At 38.6% G+C, this 25,158-nt stretch overlaps 1 protein-coding gene across 3 annotated transcripts in view; it reads left to right on the top strand.

The window, feature by feature from the left end:
* The first annotated feature begins 6,080 nt into the window (after positions 1-6,080).
* TMLHE (trimethyllysine hydroxylase, epsilon) overlaps positions 6,081-25,158 on the top strand; it is a 64,956-nt gene continuing 45,878 nt past the window's right edge. The window contains exon 1 of one of the 3 annotated variants that reach the window (XM_059911420.1): positions 6,081-6,246. The gene's annotated coding sequence lies outside the window, so the exon portion shown is untranslated. The remainder of the gene's footprint in view (positions 6,247-25,158) is intronic. The other 2 variants (XM_059911418.1, XM_059911419.1) reach the window with 2 other exon arrangements.

Here is a 25,158-nt window from a genome sequence, read left to right as displayed (position 1 = left end):
GATGAAAAAAAAAGAGAAACAACAGAGAAAGAGAAAAAAACCACATATCCAACAAAGGATTAGTATCTTAAATACATAAAGAGCTCTCAAAACTCAACCATAAGAAATAATCCAAGCAAAAAATGGGCAAAATACATGAAGACACATTTCACTGAAGATGATATACAGATAGCTGATAAGCATATGAAAATTTGTTCACCATCATTAATCAGCAGGGAAATGCAAATTAAAACCACAACGAAATATTACTATAGACCTATCAGAACAGTTGAAATAAAAAATATTGACAACACAAAATGTTGGAAAGGTTGCATACAAACTGGATCTCTCATACATTGCTGGTGGGAATGTAAAATGGCATAGCCACTCTGGAAAACTGTTTGGTAGTTTCTTAAAATATTAAACATGTAACTAGAATATAACCCAGTAATTGTATTCATAGGCATTTAGTCCAGAAAAGTTAAAACTTGTGTTCACACAGACACCTGTACATGAATGTTCATAGCAGCTTTATTCACAATACAAAAATACTGTAAACAGCCCAAATGTTCTTTGATGGGTGCATGATTGAACAAACCAAAAATAAATAAATAAATAACGATATATGTGTAGGTCTATTACTGGATTCTAATTTTTTCCACTGATTTATTTGTCATTTCTTACTCCAGTATCACACTGTTTTGATAAGTGTAGCTTTATAGTAAGTCTTGGAACCAAGAACAATAAGTTCTATGACCTTTTCACTCTTTTTAAAGATTTGCTGAAAGCCCCAAGACATATGTTTGCTCATTCCAACATCTGCACAGCTTTGCCTCCTGAGCTCAGTGAGACTGCCAAACTCAGCTGGGGACCCCAGCTCTCCGCGTTGGGGTCAGGAAATCGTCAACAGGCAAAGAGTTCACGTGATTCTGAGGGCTTACATTGTGAGTTTCTCTTCTGTGGGTCACAGTCAGTGTGCTGAGTATTGTTCAATAACTGTAAATAGCTTCCTTACATATCTTATGCAGTTTAACGATTTTTTGTAACAGCAGGAGTGCTGGTCTAGTGCCATTCACAGTATAGGTTTATTAAACGTTTTTCCTGCTTCAATCATCCAGACTCAGCTTTTGTTGCATGCAACTAAGAGCTGTGACTGATGCAAGCCACCACTTTACGCTACGCTCTAAATAGGTGCTTAGCGTTCATTACGTGATTTAATCTTCATTTAGAGGAATCCTTCCTTATAGAAAGCAAAGCAATGGGCAAGAGGCATTTCTAACGGTGGTATGAGGGGTAAAGGGAGAGAGGTTTCAGTGAGAGAAGCTTTCTAGATGGAGGAAGCATGTATAAATGCACAGGAGACTGAGCATGATATGAAATAAAGTATGACACCTTTGGCATTTTCAAGGGATTAATTCTTAGACTTTCATAAATTCTCCTAATCCAATAAAAGCATTATAATGTAGAATTTCCTCCATAAAACGCAGTAAAATGCAATGGCTTATATAGTATACAACCTATAGGATGGTCTTAAGTGCCCCTCCCATCCCTATTAAGATGGGTACCTCTGGGATAACCAGCCATCCTTGTTTTAGCAAAGTCTCACATCCCAGGGACTCTCTCAGTCCTAGCCAAACTGGGATGATTGCTCACTCTTGAAAACTGTCCTTTAATATAATGTGACATCACTCACTTAGCTACAGTTGATTGGTTCTGCATAGGCACCAGACTTAAACTTGGCTGATGAATCCCTCCCTCAGATTTATGGATATGGGACCACAGTGTCTGTGGCAGCCCTGGAGGTGCCTTGCAGATTTTCTTTCAAGAAGAAACCTATTGTGAGGAATGTAGTCAGCCAACAGCCTCCAATTGTAACACCGTTAGGATATTTTTGCATCATTTGATCCAAGGCCATTCCCGTCCCAGCACCTCCAGCCATTTTCTGAGCACAGGAGTGATACTAGGGCCATTTCTGTCCAATGCGGGATTCATCTAATCAGCAACCTTTGCTCTGGATTCCCCAGTTGGACTGGCTGTTACTTCCGTAGAGTTGCACTGCGATCTGAGGCACTTCCTACCCATTCCTCCTTCATTTCCTATCCTTTAACAAGCGTCAGACCTGTGTTGTGGTCTGAAGTCTCTCCCTGCCCACTCCTGCTCCTCCTCTTTATCTTGCTAATCATTATCCACAATAAATCTCTAGATGCCAACTTGGCATCTGCTTTTCAGATGATCCAACCTGGCATAGTGTTCTCCAGTGGTTGAAGCTGTAAGATGAAAATTTAGGAAGGTGTCAGTAACCCTATTTCCTGTTGCATGGACCTGAGAAACAAAAGGAGCTTTGGAGGGAGGGGGAGAGAGGGAGAGAAAGAGAGAGGGAGAGAGAGGGAGAGAGAGGGAGAGAGCTCACAAATAAATGTATGAGGAAGAATAGAGATTAAAGAATGATAGAGTCTTGATGGCATTTGAATCCTTGGTTTTGACCATTCTTGAGGCCTAACTGTACCTTGTTCTTTCCAAGTTCTGATTGCTCCACTCCTAGAATTTTGTGAGACACCCCATTACCTTTCCATAAATTTCTCTTTCACTTAAGTTAGTTTCAGGTAGGTTTTTGTCAATTTAAACTAATGAAATGCCTCTTCGGTGTAAACTTATTGTACAGGCTACTAAATTTGTGCTGAATCATATTTCTGTTGAGAGTCAGAAATGTCCATACCCTGTTCATATCCTCATATACAAAATTAATACACTTTTCAGGTTTTACCAAATTTTTATCCATCAGTAGATGAGGGAAATTTTGCATGGCCTAGACGATTTCTTCTGAAAACTTTTAGCATTCACTTGTTTCTGTATAGAGTGTATAGTAGAATTGTTGTCATAGACCAAAGCCTCAGCCAAATTCAACATTGCACTGTGTACAGAATATTTATTTTCTGGCTAAAGTCACTTTTAGTTACATAATAAAAGTTACTTTTATTATGAATGTTCATTTTCTTTCTTTCTTTTCTTTATTTTTTAACCTTTCAAAGATCACTAGTAGTTGGTTCTTTTAAAGACCATTTTGATGAATAAAAATTCAAAATTACAATACACACTTTGAATCACTTTTCAACAACTCTTAAGGTGATGAACAGGATTAGAAAGCATGAAAGCTTCACTAAGATGCTGATAAAACCAAGATGTAGATGTTGGCCAGAGATGGTGACTCCCACATATCTTTCTTATACAATGCAAGAGATGGTGGTAATTTAGTCTAGAGCAGGGATTGTCAAATTAGAGCCCACAGGCCTAATTCTGCCTCCTGTCTATTTTCGTAAATAAAGTTTAATTAGAACATATCCACACTCATCATCTAAATATTGTCTGTGACTACTTTTGCTCAAAGAACATGGATTTGAATAGTGGCAGACAGACTGCATGTGCCCCACAAAGCCTAAAATATTTACTGCCTGACCTTTTTCTAAAAAAAATTGCCAACACTTGGCCTTAAGTATTAGCAGTACAAGTGGAGACAAATAAATGAGCAGATTATATTTTTGGAATCAGAGCAGGAACAAGCCTGGTGAGTTCTAGTAACATAAAGGAAGGCCAGAGTGGCTAAAACATAAAGCCCAGATACTATCATTGGTTTTTTTCTTTTCCTGTTTTGTAGCACATTTATACCTATTGCTTTTTACTCAGACATTAACTCATTCATTCAACAAATGTTCTTTAAGTTCCCACTCTGTCCTAGACACTATATTAGCTTCTTCACACAAACACACAAATCATAATAAGGGAAACCAACAAGTAAGCAATTATAACAGAGGGGGAATGATTTAATTGATGCAAAGAGGAGGAAATAAACTTTTGTTTCACTACCTATTCAATATTTATCTGATATGCCATATCACCTTCCCCAAACTGTACCTGAGCCACACCTTCCCTGGTTGGTCATGCCTCCCCTCCAGTCACTAAAATGCATCACCGTCATAGCAGCTAACACTCATAGAGCATTTACTGTGTGTCAGATATGGCCAGGCACTTTACACATATTGTCTCATTTCATCACCACAAACCTGTAATACAGATACTATTATTATGCTCATTTGTGAATTAGGAAATTGAGGGTTAAAGAATTGATGTCCTTTGCCCAAGATCTCATATGTGCTCCAGAAAAGAGCACTCATGTCAACTATTTTCTACTTCCTGTGCTCTGGCTTGCTGCTGATGCCTAATGTTAAGATCATTGCTGCTTGATGGTATCACCTACCAAAGGCACCACCACCACTGCCAATACCAACCAATGTCTGTGCCAAAGTCTTATGTCTAGAGCATTAATATTTGGGTCCAGGACATTGTTTCTTGAAGCTCTTAGTATTGTTTCTGATAGATGCCAAATATCTGAGAACAATGAACATATTTTGTAAAAGAGTTCTTTGTAGTTTTTATTTGTGCTTTTATTACAGTTCTTGCCCTCCAATCTGGAGCCAGATTACCTAGGTTTGAATCTCAGCCCTGACACTTAACTACTGTGTGATCCTGGTGAAATTGCTTAACTTCTCTGTGCCCCAGTTTCCTTATCCTTAAATCAGGGATAACAGTAATATTTATCTTAAGTGTTTGTTATAAAACACAGCTCAGCATTTGGCATATAGCACAAATTTAATAAATGTTGGTTACTATTATTAAGGCAACTGGCTTCTTTTTCCGACTCTTATAGGCTTTATCTATCAACCTCTTGCCTCTTTCTGAGTACTTTCTATCTGTTGATTTCACCTTACCTTTATTGATCTTATCACTCTAATTGCTACTGTCATGTTCTTTCCTACTACAGGACCTTTGGTCATACTGTTCCCTCCATCTGGGATGTTCCTTTTCCTGTTGCTTGGCCAATTCCTGTTTGTTCTTAAACTCGATAAGGGCATGAACTCTTATCTGTTTTGTTTTGTTTTGCTTTGCTTTTTTTACCATTTTACACCCAGTGCTTAATACTGCACCTGGGGTTCGGTAGACACTCATCAATGTTTGCCGCCTGAATGAGCACCAGTCTCAGTCCATCATCTCACTTCATTCAGTTATTCCTCTGTATATTAATTCGCATCCTAGCTATAGCCTTTTTTCTTTCTACTCACTGGTTTACACAATTCTAAACAAATATTCACTAAACACAATATTTGTTAGGTCTGGGCTAGGGACTTGGAATATAAATTTGAAAAATATGAATTTTCTGCTCTCAAGAAGGTACGTGCTCATTGGGGGACACAGGCATGCAAAGAGAGAAATTATAATCCAAAACGGTAAGTGGTATACTTGAGGCCTGTGCTGGATACATTGGTCATATTGGACCCACGAAAAAGGATCAATTTTCCAAATAGACAAATAGGGGTAAAGCGTCTGGCAGCAAGAATTCCAGGGTAAAAGTATGAAGGGTTTTTTCTTCTTTTGTTGATGCTGACTTCTACAGATCTTTTCCTTTATTATTACCCTTTTGAGTAACAATTTTAATCTCCAATAACTACAATACTGCTCACTTTCCCATTTTCAATGTCTATACATTACATCTGTTACGTGTTGTTGCTCTCAATTTCTTCCCTTTGCCCTGAATTTCCATCGCACATACTATTTCAGCGCATTTTTTTGTCCTTCTTTGTAATATGTACTGTTCTTCAGTTTTTACGTGCATAAGATATGAATTCTTAACGGCTCGTTCCATTCTAGTGCTCAACGTGCTTAACACTGCACCTGGACCTTGGATTCAAGGTGCTCAAGTAAATTGGAGGGAGTCCAGCAGTGGAGTGGTATGCGATGTAAGTTCAAGAAAGTGGTGGAGGGATATCGGAAGAATTTAAGTTCCAGCGACCCTCGATAAACCACCATAAATAGGAGCGTACTGGGAGGAGTCCTGAAACGCCAAGCAAGGCGACCTAGGTTTTACACGCGTAGTTTTCTGGGTCTATCTTCCTGTCTGCGCCTGTGGTTCCCAATCTGCTAAATGAAGGCAATCAACCAGAGCGGCCCGGCTCAGCCCTGTTGCATCAGAGGCTCCAGCACGCCCCGAAGCCCGCTTGATCCCAGGCGCGCGAGGCCCCCACCCTGCATGGCCGGAAGGAGCGGGGCGGGGCCTCCAGGCTAGGCGCCGGGTCCGAGCGCGCTGGGGGAGGGGAGCGCGGAGCCGACAGTTTCAGGGCAAAAAGCGAAAGGCGGGCGCAGGGCTGCCTTCCGAGGCTCTCTTTGCTTGCAGTTCGTCCCGCTTTGCTGAACGGGGAGTCGCGACCTCCGGCACAGGTGGGTTCCGCCCTGTGGATCGGCGAAGGGGTGTTCTGGGTGGGCGCGATGAGTGGGTTTGCCCAGCCGCTGGCTTTCAGGCCTGGCGCAGTGAGAGGCGGCTGCTCGGCCTCGGGGCGTTGGTACTCACCTTTACCCCGGCAGAGGAGAAGGCCACTCGTGCCTTGCCGCGGGGCTCTCGTCACGGTTTGTGCGAAACACAGCCCGCCCGGAGCTCAGCGCGGGGTCAGATGGGCCTAGTGCTTGGGCGGAGCTGGAAGAGCTGGAGCAACCTTGCGCCGGGACTGACGCCCAGAGTACATTGTCTCCAACTCGACCGGACTTCCCCGCCCTGGGTCTGTCATTGACTGGGTCTAGCTTTCGGCGAGCCCCTACCCTCCCCCTGCTTCACTTTGCTGGGCAGCGCAGTGGAAGGTGGAACTCGGCTGTCTGCAAGACCTTGCAGCACTGACTTTCTTTCTTGGTAGTGTTTTGTGCCCAGATTTTACCCTTTCTCTGCCCCTCCTGAGCAGGAAAGCTGGCAAGAGTGAGGAGTGGCAGGGCAGGGCACTGGGGAAGCTAGGCAAGGCAGCTCTTTCTCTGTTCTGAAAACAACTCTGAAAAGCCTATTTAGGCTTACTTACTTTACTGACTGCCCTGAAAACTGGAAAGAACATTCATTCAATGCCTTAGTTGAATGTTAACTCTGAAGAATGCTCTTCTGAATGCCTTACCATGAAAGATTTTAACCAGATGACAGATGATTGTCCAAAACCTTATGGGCTGAATGAGCATAGTACACTGCCTGGCAAAAGTCTAATCGTAAAAGACTTGGTGACTTAACTATATACTCAGGCACTGAAAGACAAACTTGAGCTCCCATGTGTGGGAATACGTCCATATTCCCTTCCCATACAGCAGTCTTTTAGGGTTGCCTCTTAGCTTGGTATTGCCCTTTCAGGAAACACTGTAGTAAAAATTACACTTTATTTTACATTAACTTAACTATAAAGGCAAAGAATTAGAAACACTACGGAAGGACATTGTGCTGTCATTCTGATTCTTCCTCATTAAGGAACTGGTGATAATGATAACGGCAACCATATATTATGCAAAACACTGTAATCTTCACAACCATGAGAGGTAAATGTGCTTATGTATCACGATACTTAAAGAGGTTATACTTTATCTCATAACCAGTATGATGAAGGGAATTTTCAATTTGTCGGTTGAGTCTGGGGGCGTCTTTTGCGTGTCCCACCTCATTCTCTATTTCTGGGAAGGGTGGGTTGGGAGGGATCACTTCCTGGTTTTGGTATCTGTATCAGGAACCGCAAGCGGTTCTGGATCTCTGCTTGTCAACCCTGGGAACAGCAGTAAAATATCCAAATTGATCACTCACTGTCTGCAGTGTTTCTGGCAGCTGTGTTTTCTGCCTGCCAGGATGGTGGGTGGGTGGAGCTGTGGGCCCTGGATTAATAAACCCCCTCGGATGGGAAACGTCTCTTTCTGCTTGGAGCCAAAGTGAACATAGACCCACCAGTTGGGCACCATTGTGACCCTCTTTCTACAACACCAAACGTCCCCCATGCTCATATGGGCTGTACATGTACCTGCCATTGCCCACGTGTAAAGAATTTACAGGATGAGAGGCTTTGGGCAAAACCCGGTCCCTGCCACAGCTGCAGGGTTTAGGCAAGGAGTGGCCACCGGTATGAATGTGAGTGTTGTTCCAGGTGTGGGACCTGTTGATTTCCCAAATGGTCAATAGAGTGAGAGGGAAATTCTGATAGACGTCTGCTGAGCTGACCTTGTGGGTGAGTATAGGGCTGGTTGTTTGGAGGACCTGGTGGATGCGTTGGCCATATGTTTACTCTGTTCGTTCATTCTTCCACTCCAAAGACAATCAATGAACGCTTACTCTGTGCCAGGGTGCTGCTCCACTCCAAGAGGTTAGCAGCACAGGAGGACAGTAGGTTTGAGAGGACGACAGGAGTTCAACTTGAAGCATGTGAAGTCTGAGGCGTCCTCACTCTTCCCCATTCCCAGTATCTAATCAGTACAAAATCTTGTCACTTCCGCATCCTGAATATGTTTTTAAACCCATCCACTTCTCTTCGCCCCCACTGCTACTCAGAATTTCAACCCAGCAACATTCTTTTTCTGTTAATTTTTAAAATTTTTATTGTAAAAGACCCAAATCACTGCTTGACCCTCAGCCCTCATGGGAAAGCCACCATAACCACGGCAACAACGACAGCATCAACAACATACAACAGCCCAGTGAGCTCTGTATGACCCCTAATAAATTGTGTCAATTGACACAAACTTTATTTTCTCTACTTCCCAAAGTGTTTTTAAATTTTTGTATCGAGATATAATTTACACACCATAAATTTGACTCATTTTACGTGTACATTCAAGGATTTTTAGTAAACTTATCGAGTGGTGCAACCATCACTATAATCCAATATTAGATATTTCCATCACCTCAGTGGCACCTCTCTCTTGCCCATGTGCACTTAGTCCCCATTACCACCCTAGCCCCTGGGAACCACTAATCTGCTTCTTGTCTCTATGGATTTGCCTATTCTGGACATTTCATATAAATGGAATCACGCAGTATGCAATCTTTTGTGACTTGCTTCTTTTTACTTAGTGTGACGTTTTCAAGTTTCATCCATGTTGTAATGTGAATCAGTACTTCATTACTTTTGATGGCCGAATAATGGTATATAATATATGTATATACCACCTTTTGTTTATGGACATTTGGGTTATTTCCACCTTTTGGCTATTGTGAATAAGGCTGGTATGGACATTTACGCACAAGATTTTGGATGCACGTATGTTTTCAGTTCTCTTGGGTAGGTACCTAGGAGTGGAAGTGCTGGGTCATATAGTAACTGTATGTCTGATCTTTTGCCAAAGTATTTTCCAAAGGGGCTGCGCCATTTTATATTGATTACATTTACATGCACCACCAGCAGTGTATAAAAGTTCTAATTTCTCCACATCCTCACCAATGTTTGTTATTTTTCCTTTTAAAAAATTTCTGGCTGCCCTTGTGGGTGTGAAGTAATATCTCATTTTGAATTTGATTTGCATTTCCCTAATCGTAATGATATTGAACATCTTTTCATCTGTTTCTTGTCCATTTGTGTATGTTCTTTGGAGAAAAGTCTATTAAATATTTTGCCCATTTTTCAATAAGGTTTTTTCCCTTCCTATTATTGAGATGTAAGAATTCTTTATATTTTTAAGATACAAATCCTTTATCAGGTATATGATTTGAAAATATTTTTTCCAGTCTGTGACTTATCTTTTCATTTTTTAATTGTGTCTTTTGAAAGACAAAGGTTTTGAATTTTTATTAAGTTCAATTTATCATTTTTCTTTTGTAAATTCTACTTTTTGGTTAAGAACACTTTGCTTAATCCAAGGTCACGAAGATTTTCTCCTATATTTTCTTCTGCAAGTTTTATAGTTTTATCTTCCATTTATGTCCAATCCATTTTGACTTTGTTTTTTTTAATTGAAGAATAATTGACCTACAACACTATGTTACTTCAAGGTGTACAATATGGTGATTTGATATTTCTGTACATTACAAAACGATTACTATGATGAATCTAGTTACCACCTATCACCATACAAAGATATTATAATGTTATTTACTATATTCCCTATGTGTACATTAAATCCACACAATTCATTTATTTTGTAACTAGAAGTTTGTACCTCTTAATCTCTCTTACCTGTTTCTCTCATCCGCCCTTACCTCTCTCCCCTCTGGCAACCACCAGTTTGTTCTCTGTGTCTATGAGCCTGTTTCTGTTTTGTTAGGTTTAATCATTTGTTTTGTTTTTTAGATTCCACATATAACTGAAATCACATGGTATTTCTCTTTCTCTGTTTGACTTATTTCACTCAGCATAATAACCTCTAGGTCCATCCATGTTGTTGAAAAAGGCAAGATTTCATTCTTTTTTTATGCCTGAACATTATTCCTGTGTGTGTGTATACCACATCTCTTTATGCATTCATCTATCAATGAGCACTTAGGTTGCTTCCATATCTTGGCTATTGTAAGCAATGCTGCATTGAACACAGGGGTGCACGTATCTTTTCAAATTAGTCCTTTCACTTTTTAGGGTAAATACCCAGAAGTGAAATTGCTAGATCATATGGTAGTTCTGTTTTTAATTTTTAAAGGAACCTCCGTACTGTTTTCCAGAGTGACTGTACCAATTTACATTCCCACCAACAGTGCACAAGTGTTCCCTTTTCTCCACATCCTAACCAACACTTGTTATTTGTTGTGTTTTTAATAATAGCCATTATGACAGATGTGAGGTGGTATCTCTTTGTGGTTTTGATTTGCATTTACCCTCCTCCACAGGGATTAGACCTACATCATGGCCCAACAGCTGTCCCAGTCTTTTCAAACTCTGTCTCCATTTTCTCTCACATATGTTTCCCCTGATAAACCACTTGTACATCTCTTCCTGTCATGGCATCTCCTTCTCAGAGCACCCGAACTAATTCAGTTGTCAACATTACAAATTGGGAGATTTCTTATGTAACGTGCATTTCTGGCTCCTCTCAAATCTGGCAACATTCGGACTGTCTGGCAATAATTAGCTAGAGCTGAGTAGTGGCTAGGATTTTTGGACAGATCAAGCATTCTTCAGTTCACCGCTCTTACCACAATCCCCTATTGTCTCTTATACTTTACCTATTTATGTTACTTGCCTAGCCCCTGTGGGCATTTAATTTTGAGGCCCTGATGTAAAGGAGCATTCTTTTAACTCATGTAATCCAATATATTATTGCACTAGTTAAACACAGACACAGATATGACAGATAATCTCAGCTTAGAGCTTTCGTATTGGCCTACTTTACATCAGATATCTTCATGAATAATTCCCTTTTTCTTCAAATATCATTTTGCTCAATAAAGTCTACCCTGATCACCCTGTTTAAATGTCCTACTACCTCCAGCACATCCCTTTATCCTGCCAGATAGCTCTTATTGCCTTCTAATATACTATATAATTTACTCATTTATTATGTTTATCTTTGTCTACCTCCTTCCACTAGAGGATAAGCTCCACGAAAGCAGGCATTTTTGTCGTCTGTTTTGTTCACCGATAAATTCCAAGTGCCTAAAATAGTTCCTGGCACATAGTTGACACCCAATAAATGTTTGTTAAATGAATTGTGCAGGAAGAATGAGAGGGAGAATATGGTAGGCAAAGGAAACAACATATGTGAAGGCCCTGAGGCAGTGGGCAAGATAGATGGAGCCAATTATGTGAAGCCATTGTAAAGAGATGACTCAATCCTTTTGTCTGCCCTCAAGGAGCTTTCAGCAAATGGGAAGAGAAAAATAATTAAACAGGCAATTATTATATGTGTTGTAAGTGCACTAATAAGGGTATGCACAAAGAGCTGTGAAAACACTGGGTAGGCAGCTACTAACTCTTCCTAGGGGAGTTAGGAAGATTTTACAAAGGTGACATTTGAGCTAGGTCTCAGGCAGGAGAGTGACATGATGAAAGTGTTTTAAGAAGATTAATCTGGCAATAGTATGGAAAGTGGATTGGAATATGGATGGAATGGAGGCAAGGAAACCATCTAGTCTATGGCAGTCGTCCAGGTATGAGGCGATGAAGGCATCTATAGGAATGGAAAGAGAAGGACAAATCTGAGAGACATTTGGAAGGAAACATTGACAGGAGCTAAATGGACTCTTGGCTTTAAGCCTTTTAGGGGGTAATGCTTCTTCCTTAGTAATAACCATGAAAAGATTCAGATTGACCTATTATGTAATTGCTTATTCTGACTAGAATTTCTAGCTATGGCTGTTCTCCAAAAGTTTCTGTTATTATGATTGATACTTGTTGGACTTTAATTTACATTAAGATGGCTTTAGACTCTAAAGGTTGGGAAGCTCTCAAAAACATCATTTTGACTATGAAACAGCAAATTATTCTATTAAAGGAGAAATGAGGGAAACTATGGGGTTGCAAGGGAAGTTTTACAATGACCTAATAGTTGCTATTTTTTTAAGAATAACATATAAAAGATGGAAAAGAAGGATGAATATAACAGGTGGCACTTGCCTAAAGGATTAGTATTTGGAAGGTTAAGGCCCCAAATTACCTCAGGCTTGTATAAATACATATTTGCAAAGACAACAAGAACAATTTTAACTACGTTCTCAGAAAGAAAAAGTACATGTGCCCTGGGATGGATAAGTTTTAACTTGATATTGTTAAACTATTCTCAATGAGCAAAAGAATTAAGGAGAATAAGGACAGGTGCTTTAACGCTGGACTTATATAAGTATACTACCACTTCTAACAAAGGAAAAGGAGGAAGAGTTTTCAATCTACTAATCAATAAACTAAATATGTCCTGGGTTAGCTTCTAGAACAGATTTTCAAGTAAGTGAGTACTTAGAAAATTACACAGTGTTATCAACAAACAAAGACGTTCCACTCAAATCTAATTTTTATTTCTGATTATTAGAGGTGTTTATGGAAATATGACAGCTATAACATGTACATTGAATGAATGAATGAATGAATGAAACTTCAGCAAGATTTTAACAAGTCTTTTATGACCCCCTTGTGAACAAGAATTATGAATCCATGTTGATGGGTTATATAACTAATACAATTATGTATTAATTAATTAAATTACAATACTAAAAGAGTGCTGATAGCAGACCATAAGCAAAGGAAGAGTTTTAGATGGCCTGTTGCAAACCCTACCTTTGGCTTGACATCATCAATATTTTTATTACTTACTTAACTGAAGATTTAGAGCAGACATCTTACCAGATTTAAAGAGGCTATGAAGCTGGAAGAAAAGTAATTCAATCCAATGTCCACAAACATTTATGAAATTCTCCTAAGTACTAGGAACCATGCTAGATGTTAGGGTACAAAAATGAATGACCCAGAGGTCTTCACATTGAGATATGTCCAAGTATTACTGGTGGGAAAGACATAAAGACATCTAATTTCAACAAAATATATTGAGAAGGAAAACAGAGGCATAAACAGACTATAGTGAGAGAACAAAAGAAAGCTACTAGTTCATTCTGTGACTTTAAGGAAGAATTCTTAGATGAGATGATACCTCCACTGATTCTTGAAAGACGTATAAAAGACAGAGTAGGAACGGCTTCCAGTTTGAGGGAACAAAAAGCATGAACATGAGTTTCTCAGAATTAGGAAAGTATAGTGGGTCTGGGAAACTATAAACAATGAAGTACAAGGATGTAAATAACAGGAAGTGAGGCTGAGAGGTAGCTCAGGATCAGGTAATGGGAGGCATTACGTAACACGATAAGTAAATTGGACTTTACCCTGAAGGCCCTAGGGGTCCATTCAAAAGGGATGACATACTAATATATATATTTTAATTCACCATTCCTACAGTGTGCAAAATGATTTGAAGGGAGGGCAAATGTGTGTATGGATAGATCAGTTGGGAGGCTTTTGCAGCCTTTGAGTGAGAAATAATGGTGGGCCTGGACTGGGATGGTAGCAGATAGAGATATAATGCAGTGGGTCAGCACTTATAAGAATGCCTGGCACCTAGTACATGTAAGTATCTGATACATTTGTAATAGGAGTCCTAGGAGAGGAGAGGGAGAATGGTGCAGAAACAGTATTTGAAGAGGTGATAACTAAGAGTTTTCCAAAAGTAACAAAGTATTGTGTTATTTTGCTATTGCTGCATACCAAGTTACCACAAACTTAGTACTTAAACAAACATCCATTTATTGTCTCATAGTTCTGTATGTCAGAAGACCAGGCATGGCATTACTGGGTTCTCTGGTCAGTGTATTAAAGGCTGAAATTGGGGTGTTGGGTAGGCTGTATTCTTTTCTGGAGGCTTTGGCTAAGAATCCACATCCACCCTCATTCAGATTGTTGGCTGAATTCAATTCCGTGTGGCTATAGGACTGAGGTTGCTGTTTCCTTGCTGCATATCAGCCACATAAGTCCTCTCCATCTTCAAAGGCAATAGAAGCAGACAGCAGATTCCTTCACCAGAAAGATGCCTGTCCCTTTTAAGGGATTGCTGGATTGGGTCAGACCCACCAAAGATCATCTCCCTTTCTTAATGTCAGTTGTGCCATATACATAACCTAATCATGCATGAAGTCACAGATTTAAAAAGTGCTATAACTCAGAGCAGAATAAATAAAGAAAACCTCATCTAGATGTATTTTAATAAAGACTGCTAAAAAATAAAGAAAAAGAAACAATCTTAAAAACAGTTAGAGAAAAAAGATGTATTACCTTACAAGGAGTAGCAATTAGATTGGCTTTAACTTCTCAACAGAAACAATGTGAACATAATGGAACAATATCTTCAAAATGCTGGAGAAACTAACTGCTAATCGAAAATTCTATAGCCAATGAAAATAGCCTTCGAAATGAAAGTAAGACGGATGTTTTTAGATGGTCCCAACTTACGGAACCTTCCACCAAACACCAAAGGAAATATTTAGGATCTTTAGGCCGAAGTAAAATGATCCCAAATGAACACTTGGAGATACAAAGTAAAATGATCCCAAATGAAAGCTTGGGGATATAAAATGGATGCAATGGAGAGGTTAAATATGTGGGTAGATCTGAATGTCCCTGTGGGATGTATGTGTGTGTGTTTGTGTGTGTGTATAATTAAAATACACAACAGCAGTTGAAGAAGGAAGATAGTTAATATAAATTCTTTAATTTGCATTATAATTTAAAAAAATCAAAGATACGTGTTATAATCCCTAGAATAACTGCTTTTAAAAAAACAGTAAAAGAATTTATAACTAACAAGTAAACAAAGGAGGAAATGGAATGATACAAATTACCTAATCAGTGCAAAGCAAAGCAAGAGAGAAAGGTAACAAAACAGGCAAGACAAATAGAAAGCAAATATTTGACTTCACACATTAATTAAATGACAAATCATGAGGTTAAAAAACAAAATCTAACTACATATGTGGTGTTTATAAGAGACAAAAGGGTGGAATAAATATACACCACAAACACTACCCCCCCCCCCAAAAAAAACCTGATTTAGATATAATAATATAAAACAAGACTTTATGGCAGGTTTCTTTACTAGACATAAGAGATATTTTGTGATGATAAGAGAGGCCATCCACCAAGAAGATAAAATTATTGTTCTAATTTGTATGCAACCCAGATATACAAAGCAAAAATTGACAGATGTCCAGTAAATAAATTCAGTCATAATCAGAGATCTTAATACATATCCCTCAATAACTAACAGATCATAAGACAAATAAAACCAATAAGTATATAGAACAGTTGAACAATAATATTAACAAACAACCTAGTTGACAGACATATACAGATGACCTTATGCAACAACTACAGAATATATATTCTTTTCTGCACCCAGAAAAATAGATGATATGCTAGACCATACAGCAACAATTTACAGTTGCACTGAGGGTTTTTTTTGCCACAATGAAATAAAGTTAGAAAACAATAATAAAAATAAAAATAGAAAATCCCTCTAAAATACGTTTACTTTTAAATAACCTGTAGGTCGAATTTTAAAAATCACAATGGAAATTAGAAAATATTTTAATTGGCTAAAAAATGAAAATATTGCATATCAAAACTCATGGTGGGGGAGGGGTGAATAGTCAGAGCACAGAGCATTTTTAAGACAATGAAAATACTCTGTGTGTTATTATAAAGGATACATGTCATTATACATTTGCCCAAACCCACAGAATGTAGAACACCCAGCGTGAACCCTAATATAAGTTATGGGCTTTGGGTGATAATGATGTGTTTATGTAGGTTCATCACTTGTAACAAATGTATCTCTCTGTGGTGGAGGATATTGATAATGGTGGGGATTATGCATGTGTAGGGGCAGGAGGTGTATGAGAAATCTCTATATCTTTCCCTCAATTTTGCTGTGAACCTAAACCTGCTCTAAAAAATATCTTGCTTAAAAAAATGTACAGTGGGCAAAAGATCTTTGGACAGACACTTGACCAAAGAAGATATATAGGTGGCAATTAAGAATATGAAAATATGCACAGCATCATTCATAATTAGGGAGATGCAAATTAAAACAACAATGAGATATTACTGCACACCTGTTAAAATGGCTAAATCCAAAAAACTGACAATACCAAGTTCTAGCAAGGATGCAGAAGAATGGGAGCTCTCATTCATTGCTGGTGGAATGCAAAATAGTACAGCTACTTTGGATGACAGTTTCAGAGATTCTAGTAATGTTAAGTAAAACATCAATAGCACTCTTCGGCATTTACCCAAGTGATCTGAAAACTATGTTCACCAAAAAAACAAAAAAAGTGTATTTCTGTATGTATGTGTGGCAGTTGTGGAGATTTCAGCTGTATGTGATCTTGAGGTTGGTTCTCCAAACTGTTGATTGTTGATGAGTTTCCTTGAAGGAATGGGAATGGCAAATAATGAGGGAAGGAGGCTTTGACTTTTTATTTTATATATTTCTCAGTTGTTTAGATTTTTTTTTCTTTTTACAGTGAGGAAGTGGTTTTTTCTTCTAGTTTTATTGAGATATAATTGACATACAGCACTATATAAGTTTAAGGTGTACAACATGATGATTTGACTTACATCATGAAATGATTACCACAATAAGTTTAGTGAACATCCACCATCTCAATAGATACAAAGTTAAAGAAAAGGAAAAAAATTTTTTTCCTTGTGATGAGAACTCTTAGGATTTACTCTCTTAACAACTTTAGTGTATAACATTCAATGGTGTTAATTATATTTATCATGTTGTACATTACATCCCTAGTACTTATGTATCTTATAACTGGAAGTTTGTACCTTTTGATCTTGTTCATCCAATTCCCTCTCCCTCCACTCCCCGCCTCTGGTCTGATCTCTTTTTCTATGAATTTATTTGTTTGTTTGTTTGTTTGTTTTTGAAGTATAATTGACCTACAACACTATGTTAGTTCCTGTTACACAGCATAGTGATTTGATATTTCTATACATTTTTAAATGATCACCCGGATAACTCTACTTACCATCTGTCACCATACAAAGATACTACATAGCTATAACTATATTCCCCACACTGTACATTTCATACTGGTGACTCATTTATTTTGCAACTGGAAATTTGTACCTCTTAATCTCCCTAATCTATTTCTTTCCTCCCCCCACTGCTCTCCCTTCTGGCAAACACCTGTTTGTTTTCTGTATCTATGACTCTGTTTCTGTTTTATTATGTTTGTTAATTTGTTTTGGTTTTTAGAGTCCACATATAAGTGAGATCATATAGAATTTGTCTTTCTCTGTCTTATGTATCTTACTTAGCATAATACCCTCTAGGTCTATCCATGTTTTCACAAATGGCAAGATTTCATTCTTTTTTTTTTTTTTTTTAAATTTTTATTTATGTATTTATTTATGGCTGTGTTGGGTCTTCGTTTCTGTGCGAGGGCTTTCTCCAGTTGCGGCAAGCGGGGGCCACTCTTCATCACGGCGCGCAGGCCTCTCACTATCGCGGCCTCTCCTGTTGCGGAGCACAGGCTCCAGACGCGCAGGCTCAGCAATTGTGGCTCACGGGCCCAGTCGCTCCGCGGCATGTGGGATCTTCCCAGACCAGGGCCCGAACCCGTGTCCCCTGCATTGGCAGGCAGACTCTCAACCACTGCGCCACCAGGGAAGCCCCATTCTTTTTTTTATGGCTGACTAATATTCCAGTCTGTCTGTGTGTGTGTGTGGGTGTAACATCTTCTTTTTGAACTCATATATTGATGGGATCTAGGTTGCTTCCATATCATGGCTACTGTAAATAATGCTGCAGTGAACATAGGGGTGCATATATCTTTTCAGTTTAGTGTTTTCATTTTCTTCATATAAATACCTAGGAGTGGAACTGCTGGATCATATGGTAGATCAGTTTTTTATTTTTTGAGGAAACTTTATACTGTTTTCTATAGTGGCTGCACCAATTTACGTTCCCACCAACAGTGCACGAGGGTTCCTTTTTCTCCACATCCTCACCAACACTTGTTATTTGTTAGCTTTTTGATAATAGCCATACTGACAGGTGTGAAGTAGTATTTCATTGTGGTTTTGATTTGCATTTACTTGATGATTAGTGATATTGAGCATCTTTTCATGTGCCTGTTGGTCATCTGTATGTCTTCTTTGGGAAAATGTCTATTCAGGTTGTCTGCCCATTTTTAATTGGGTTATTTGCTTTTTTTAATGTTGAATTGTGTGAATTATTTGTATATTTTGGATATTAACCAATCAGATACATCATTTACAAAGATCTTCTCCCATTCAAAAGGCAAATTTTTCATTTTGCTGATAGCTTCCTTTGCTGTACAAAAGCTTTTTAGTTTGATGTAATCCCATTTATTTTTGCTTTTGTTTCCCTTGCCTAGGGAGGCATATCCAAAAAACTATTACTAAGACAAATGTAAAAGAGCATACTGCCTATGTTTTCTTCTAGAAGTTTTCTGGTTTCTGGTCTTACATTTAAGTCTTTAATCCATTTTGAGTTTATTTTTGTGAATGTTGTGAGAAAGTAGTCCACTTTTGATTCTTTTGCATGTAGCTGTTCAGGTTTTCCAACATCACTTATTGAAGAGGCTGTCTTTTACCCATTGTATATTCTTGCCTACTTTGTTGTAGATTACTTGCCCCTATAAGTGTGGGTTTATTTCTGAGTTCTCTATTCTGTTGCATTGATCTATGTGTCTGTTTTTGTGTCAGTACCATACTGTTTTGATTACCATAGTATTATAGTATAGTTTGAAATCAGGGGCATGATACCTCCAGCTTTATTCTTCTTTCTCAAGATTGTTTTGGCTATTTGGGTTTTTTTGTGTTTCCATAAAATTTTATAATTACTTATTCTAGTTCTGTGAAAAATACCACTGATGTTTTGATAAGGATTGCATTGAGTCGCTAGATTGCCTTAGATAGTATGGTCATTTAAACAATATTAATGCTTCCAATCCAAGAACACAGTATATCTTTCCATCTATTTGTGTCGTCTTCAGTTTCTTTCATTGGTTTCTCAGTTTTCTGAGTACATGTCTTTTACTTTTTGGTTACATTTATTCCTAGGTATTTTATTCTTTTTGATGTGATTGTGAATGGGATTGCTTTCTTAATTTCTCTTTCTGATAGTTCATTGTTAGTGTATAGAAGTGCAACAGATTTCTCTATATTAATTTCATATCCTGCAACTTTACCAAATTAATTGATGAGTTCTAGTAGTTGTTAGGTGGCATCTTTAGGATCTTCACGTATAATATCACGACATCTGCAAACAGTGACAGTTTTACTTCATTCTTTCCAATTTGGATTCCATTATTTTATTTTCTTGTCTGATTGGTCTGGCTAGAACTTCCAATACTATATTGAGTAGAAGTGATGAGAGTGGGCATCCTTGTCTTATTCCTGATTTTAGAGGAAATGGTTTCAGCTTTTCACCGTTGAGTATGATGTTAGCTGTGGGCTTGTCATATATGGCCTTTATTATGTTGAGGTATGTTCCCTCTATACCCACTTTGTTGAGAGTTTTTATCGTAAATGGATGTTGAATTTTGTCAAAAGCTTTTTTTTCTTCATCTACTGAAATGATCATATGATTTTTTTCTCTTCAATTTGTTAATGTGGTGTATCACACTGATTAATTTGCGGATATTGAACCATCTTTGTATCCCTGGAATGAATCCCATTTGGTCATGGTGTATGATCCTTTTAATGTATTTTTGAATTTGGTTTGCTAATATTTTGTTGAGGAATTTGCATATATGTTCATCAGTGATATTGGCCTGTAATTTTCTCTTTTTTTTGATATCTTTGGTTTGGTATCAGGGTGATGCTGGCCTGGTAGAATGAGTTTGGAAGCTATTCCTTCCTCTGCAGTTTTGGGGAATAATTCGAGAAGGATAGGTGTTAACTCTTTAAATGTTTGGTTGAATTTACCTGCGAAGGTATCTGATCCTAGACCTTTGTTTGTTGGGAGTTGTTTTCATTCCTGATTTAATGTCATTACTGGTCATTGGTCTGTTGTTCATATTTTCTGTTTCTTCCTGATTCAGTCTTCAGATATTGTACATTTCTAGGATTTTTTCCATTTCTTCTCTGTTGTCCATTTTATTGGTGTATAACTTTCTGCGGTAATCTCTTATGATCCTTTCTATTTCTCTGGTGTTGGTTCTAACTTGTATTTTACTACTGATTTTACTTATTTGGGCCTTCTTTTCTTCTTCATGAGTCTGGCTAAAGGTTTATCGGTTTTGTTTATCTTTTTAAGAACCAGCTCCTAGTTTCGTTGATCTTTTCTATTGTAGTTTAGTCTCTATTTCATTCATTTCTTTTCTGATCTTTATGATTTCTTTTCTACCAACTTTGGGTTTTGTTTGTTCTCCTTTTTCTTGTTCCATTACATGTAAGATTAGGTTGTTTGAGATTTTTCCTGTTTCCTGAGGTAGGTTTGAATCACTATAAACGTCCCTCTTAGAAATTTTTTTGCTGCATCCCATAGATTTTGGATCACTGTATTTTCATTTTCATATTCATATTTTTTGATGTCCTCTTTGATTTCTTCAGTGACCCTTGGTTGTTTATTACAATGTTGTTTATTCTCCATGTGCTTGTGTTTTTTACAGTTTTGTTTCTTGTAGTTGATTGCTAGTCTCATAGCATTGTGTTTGCAAAAGATGCTCAATGTGATTTCAGTCTTCTTAAATTTACTGAGATTTATTCTGTGGCTTAGCATGTGATCTATCCTGGAGAATATTCCATGTTACTTGAAAAGAATGTGTATTCTGGGGCTTTTGGATGGAATGGTCTATATATACTATTAAGGCCATCTGGTCTAATGTGTCATTTAAGGCCAATGTTTCTTACTGATTATCTGTCTGGATGATCTGTCTATTGCTGTAAGTAGGGTGTTAAAGTCTCCTACTATTATTGTGTTACTGTCAGTTTCTCCCTTTATGTTTGTTAATATTGCTTTATGTATTTAGGTGCTCCTATGTTGGGTGCATTTATATTTAAAATTGTTATATTTTTTGTTGGATCGATCCCTTTATCATTATGTAATGTCCATCTTTATCTCTTGTTACAGTCTTTATTTTAAAGTCTATTTTGTCTGATATAAAAATCGCTACCCCAGCTTTCTTTTCATTTCTGTTTACACGAAATACCTTTTTTCCATCCCCTTACTTTCAGTCTGTATGTGTCTTTAGATCTGAAGTTAGTATCTTGTAAGCAGCATAAATAGGGGTCTTGTTTTTGTATCCATCCAGCCACTCTGTCTTTTGATTGGAACGTTTAGTTCATTTACCTTTAAAGTAATTATTGTTGGGACTTCCCTGGTGCTCCAGTGGTTAAGACTCTGTGCTTCCAATGCAGGGGGTGCGGGTTCAATCCCTGGTCAGGGAACTAAGATCCCACATGCTGTGTGGCCAAAAAATAAAAATAAATAAATACATAAATAAATACTTAATTATTGTTAGGTATGTACTTATTGCTATTTTGTTAATTGTTTTGGGATTGTCTCTGTAGTTTTTTAAATTGTTGTTCTTTTCTTCTTTTGCTCTCTCCCCTTGTGATTTGATGACTATCTTTAGCATTATATTTGGATTCCTTTCTCTTCTCTCTCTGTGTGTGTGTATCTATTATAGTTTTTTGATGTGTATTTACCATGGGATTTATATATAGCAAACTATATATGTATATATATATATATATATATATATATATATACATATACACACACATATATATGTAATTATTGTAAGCTACTGATCTCTTTAGTTTGAATGCATTTTAACAACCCTGCATTTTCACCCTCCTCCCCCAGTGTTTACTATTTGACATCTTATTTTGCATCTTTCTGTTTTATGTATCCCTTAACTACTCATTGTGGTTATAGATGATTTTACTCCTCTAGTCTTTTAACCTTCCTACTAGCTTAATAAGTGGTTAATTTTTCTACCATGACTGTATATATTTGCCTTTACCATGAGATTTTTCCTTTCATAATTTTCATATTTCTGGTGGTGGGCTTTTCTTTTCCACTTAGAGAAGTACCTTTAACATTTCTTGTAAAGCTGTTTTGATGGTGCTGAACCCTCGTAGCTTTTGCTTGTCTGTAAAACTTGATCTCTCCATCAAAACTGAATGAGAGCCTTGCTGCGTAGAGTATTCTTGACTGAAGTTTTTTCCCTCTCATCACTTTAAATATATTGTGCCACTTCCTTCTAGCCTGCAGAGTTTCTGCTGAAAAGTCAGTTGACAACTTTATGGGAATTCCCTTGTATGTAACTTGTTGCTTTACCCTTGCTGCTTTTAATATTCCCACTTTATCTTTAATTTTTGCCATTTTAATTACAGTGTGTCTTGGTGTGTTCCTTTTTGGGTTGATCCTGTTTGTGACTCTCTGTGCTTCCTGGACATGGATGTCTGTTTCCTTTCCCAGGTTAGGGAAGTTTTAAGCTATTATGTCTTCCAATATGTTTTCTGCCCCTTTCTCTCTTCTCCTTTTGGGACCCCTGTAATGCAAATGTTAGTACACTTGATGTTGTTCCAGAGGTCTCTTAAACTGTCTTCATTTTTTAAAATTCTTTTTTCTTTTTTCAGCTTAAGTAATTCCCACTACTCTGTTTTCCAGTTAGCTGATCTGATCCTCTGTATCATGTAATCTATTGTCGATTCCTTCTAGTGTGCTTTTTAATATCAGTTATTGCATTCTTCACCTTTGCTTGGTTCCTCTTTATATTGTCTAACTCTTTGTTAAAGTTCTCACTGTGTTTGTCCAATCTTCTCCCAAGTTCTTTGAGCATCTTTATGATCATGACCTGAACTCTTTATTGGGTAGATTGCTTATCCCCACTTAGTTCTTCTTCTGGGATTTTATCTTGTTCCTTCATTTGGAACATATTCCTCTATTGCCTCATTTTGCCTAATTTGCTATTTTTATTTCTATGTATCTGGTAGGTTGTTACATTTCCCAACTTTGGAGAAGTGGCGTTTTTTATGAGGCATCCTATGTGTCCGAGCAGTGCACTCCCCTCTGGTCACCAGAGTTATATGCCCTGGGGGTGCCCCCTGTGTGGGCTGTGTGGGCCCTTCTGTTGTGGGGGGCTGACTACTATGAGTGGTCTGGTAGGTATGGCAGGCCCTGTCTGGCTGATTATCAGGCTCTGCCTTGTACAGAGGCTGCTGGCCACTGGAGGTTTGGGCTCGGTCTCAAGAGGGATGGCTGCAGAGCCCCAGGAAATCCCAGGGCTAGTGCTGGCCCATGGGTGGGCAGAACCCAGTCAGTGTGGCTTGTTGCAGGGCCAGTTGTCCCAGATCAAGCATCATCCTGCCAGTGCATGGGGCCAGTTCCTGACATGGCTGACTGTGGCATCTGATGTTACAAAGCTGGTGTCAGCCCACTGTTGAGTGGGTCTGGATCCTGGGGCAGCTAGCTGAGGGGCCCACGGTGTCTTAAAGCTGGTGTCAGCCTCCTGATGGGCAGGATTGTGGCCCAGGGAGGTCCTGGAGCTGGTGTTAGCCTGTTGGTTAGTGGGGTTGTGGCCCTGGTCGTCTTGGGCCTAGTGTTGCCTCACTGGTGGGCAGAGTCAGGACCTGGAGTCTAGTACTAGTGCTAACAGGCTGGGGGTGGGTCCAGGTCCTGGTGCTAATAATCTAGAGGGAGGATTCCACAATGTTCCTTGCCAGCACCAGTGTCCTCATGGTAGAATGAGCTCCCCAAATGGCTGCCACCAGTGTCTGTGTCCCCAGGGTGAGCTGCAGTGTCCTTCTGCCTCTCCAGGAAGCTCTCCAAGATCAGCAGGTGGGTCTGACCCAGGCTCCTTTCAAATTACTGCCTCTGCCCTGGGTCCTGGAGTGTGTGAGATTTTGTGTGTGCCCTTTAATGATGGAGTCTCTCCTACAGCCCTCTGACTCTCCCAAAAGTAAGCCCCAGTTGCCTTCAAAGCCAAACGTTCTGGGGACTTGTCTTCCTGGTTCAGGACCACCAGGATAGGGAGCCTGATGTGGGGGCTCAGACCCCTCACTCCTTGGGTAGAACCTGTGCAATTGTAATTATCCTCCCACTTGTGGGTCACCCACCCAGGGGTATGGGTCTTGACTATACTGCATCTCAACTTTTCCTACCCATCTCATTGTGGTTTCTCCTTTATATCTTTAGTTGTGGAATGTCTTTTCTGCTCGTGTTTAGGTCATTCTCATAGATAGCTGCTCTGTACATAGTCATAATTTTGGTGTGCCCCTGGGAGGAGATGAGTTCAGGGTCCTTCTACTCCAGCATCTTCTACAATGAGCAAATTTTATTTTGTAAGTAAATAGAAAACAATGAAGCACTTCTACAAAGAACACTGATCATATGGAGTCCTCCCAGTTTTCCCAGGCATAGTTAACCACTTTCTCCTTTGCACTTTTTCACTGTACTCTGTGTTTAAAACTACTATAGATAGTAGTAGTTGTCTTTCTTCCATACTAGATGATTATGAGATTCTTGAATGGTGGCTGGGATTGATTATATTTGTATTCCTAGTACTTAAGAAAGTACCCTATTTACACATGCTTAGTAATATTTGTCAAGTGAAATAATGAAGAAATGAATGAATGCACTTGCTTAAGAGTGTTTTTTGTGGGGAGTAAGCCATTGTAAATGGAGAAGAGTATTTGATTAAGAATTAAGCATTAGACTAAGGGTTGGAAATTTTTTTCTCTGAAGGGCCAGATAGCAAATATTTTAGACTTTGCAGGCCACATATGGTCTTGGTCCAATGTTATTGTTTTTATTTACAGTCCTTTAAAATGTAAAACCTGTATGTGGCCATATGAAAATAGGCATGGGCCATAGTTTGCCAGCCTCTGT

Source organism: Balaenoptera ricei, chromosome X (genome assembly GCF_028023285.1).
Source record: "Balaenoptera ricei isolate mBalRic1 chromosome X, mBalRic1.hap2, whole genome shotgun sequence".
Taxonomy (NCBI): Eukaryota; Metazoa; Chordata; class Mammalia; order Artiodactyla; family Balaenopteridae; genus Balaenoptera; species Balaenoptera ricei.
The sequence above is the reverse complement of the archived record's forward strand: the minus strand, read 5'-3'. Positions and strand labels throughout refer to the sequence as shown.